The sequence below is a fragment of the Nyctibius grandis genome, chromosome 12, assembly GCF_013368605.1.
Source record: "Nyctibius grandis isolate bNycGra1 chromosome 12, bNycGra1.pri, whole genome shotgun sequence".
Classification (NCBI taxonomy): Eukaryota; Metazoa; Chordata; class Aves; order Nyctibiiformes; family Nyctibiidae; genus Nyctibius; species Nyctibius grandis.
The window spans coordinates 1,546,999-1,548,959 of record NC_090669.1 but is presented as its reverse complement, the minus strand read 5'-3'; positions in this window follow the sequence as shown (position 1 = coordinate 1,548,959).

Below are 1,961 nucleotides of genomic sequence, written 5' to 3'. Positions count from 1 at the left end.
CGGCCCGCCCCGGCGGCCCCGCCCCGCGGCACGCCGGGATAGCGAGTCCCGCCGGCCGCTGGAGCGCGCACTGGGAGGGGCGCGGAGGACTACAACTCCCGGCGTGCCCCGCGCCGCCGCCGGCGGTGCCTTATTTGAATGAAGGGAAGGGGACCGCGCATCGCTGGCCCCGCAGGCGGTGCCCCGGAGCACTGTGGGATAGTGGCGGAGCGCGGACGGGCGGGGGCGGAGCTCACCCGTCCCCCGCCTCAGCGGGGCTCTACAGCCCCGAGGCCGCCGCCCGGTGTCCCCCCATCAGGGCCCCAGGGCCCCCGCCTGCCCCGGGGCCACCCAAGCCATCCCCGGGCGGCAGGCCTCGTCTCACGGGGAGGCTCCGCCGGGCCCTGTCACCCCAAAGAGGGAGGCGAGAAGGGTTTCCACCCTCAGAGGGCTGTCGGCCCTGCGCGAGGAAGCAGGCAATGAGCCACAGCCAGAACTGCCGATCCTCAAATTCGTATTCAACTCCCTTAACAAGAGCTATACAAAGAATAATCTTCTTTGAAATAAAAAGGGAATTGCTCAGCTTGCCTGCAGTGAAAGAAGTTAGCACAGAAAGTGTGGGGTGGTAGAAAAACCCCTTCAAATAAATACTTCCAAACTAATAAGTGGTCTAAAACATGGTCTCGCTGGAGGCCCGCAGCACATTCACCCAAGCGGGAGCAGAGAGGGCTCATAAAGGTGCACAACCTTCTCTAGTGGGTAGTTTAGATCATAGAGCTGAGCCTGAAGGACAGCTCAGCAGTTGCCCTGTACCGAGTACGGCATTTTAACCCAGCTCTGGAGGTGTCCAGGTCTCTGCCAGCAAACCTGAGCGTTACCTGCCTGCCTCTTAGAGAGAAACGGCATTGCACAACCCTGGAAAGAGCGGGGTCCACAAAGCGTTTGTCCGGGCTTGCTGCTCAAGGCAGCGCTCGGAAAGGAGATAAAGGTGGCTGACACTGAGCCTCTTCCCTAGGCCCTAATGTTGCACTAGCAACGGCTTCCAACAGGCTTCTCCTATTCAAACAAGGCAAACCTGGGTGCCAACGGTCCCTACCTCATGGCTTCTTACCCCATGCGGCCTGGAAATGGAGACTGCAGGGAGCTGATACTCCACTGAGTAGAAGTGAAGAGTAGCTGAACAATAAATAAGTATTTTTTTTCCCCCTCTCTCCCCCTTGCTTTCTGACTGAGGTGCTGGTTCATGCCTGGGAGAAAATGAGCTTTTTTATTGCCTTTATCATGATGTTCTCAGATCTCCAGCTGCCAGCCTGTGATGTGTTCATGTGCTCTGCACCTTGTGGCTGCTACTGATGTCTCTACCCCCGGGGGGAAAGATGTCAGTGGAATGACTGGCACCATCCATCCCGACCAGAGTTCTTTGTGGACTCAGCTTAAGGATTTGTGTCATGAACAAAAGCTATTTTTTAAATCGTGGAGCCTGTGACACACAGGTAAATAGTTTGTGCACAGCAAGCCTGACCCATCAGATTTATCTGGGAATATCTAGAAACAGGGTTGATTATGCACCAATGCAAAGCTCTGAATATACAGAAAAAGCTACTTCTCATTTGTTCTTTATACGGAAAGACAAAGGAGAGTGATTTGCGTGGTATGGATCACCTGGGGTCCCTTGTTCTAGCTGATGTGTTGTGGAGTCAGTTCCAAACATAGGAGCCAAGCCTGGAATTTGCAGGCCTTGGGCAAAAATGGTGTTGATTTTCTTCTGTTGTTCCTGTAGTAGCCACTGTAGTGGGCTAAGTATCTTTTAGGATGTGACTACCCAGCTGTAGTAGCTCCTTTCTGCTCCGTGCGATGTAGTTTTTAATTTTTGAAGGAGGGACACAGCAAGAATTTGAGGGAGAACTGCTGTGTGATTTGGGAGGAAAAGTAGAAATGAGATGGTGAGGGCTGAATGGGGCACCCTGAGAAGGAGGTAACTG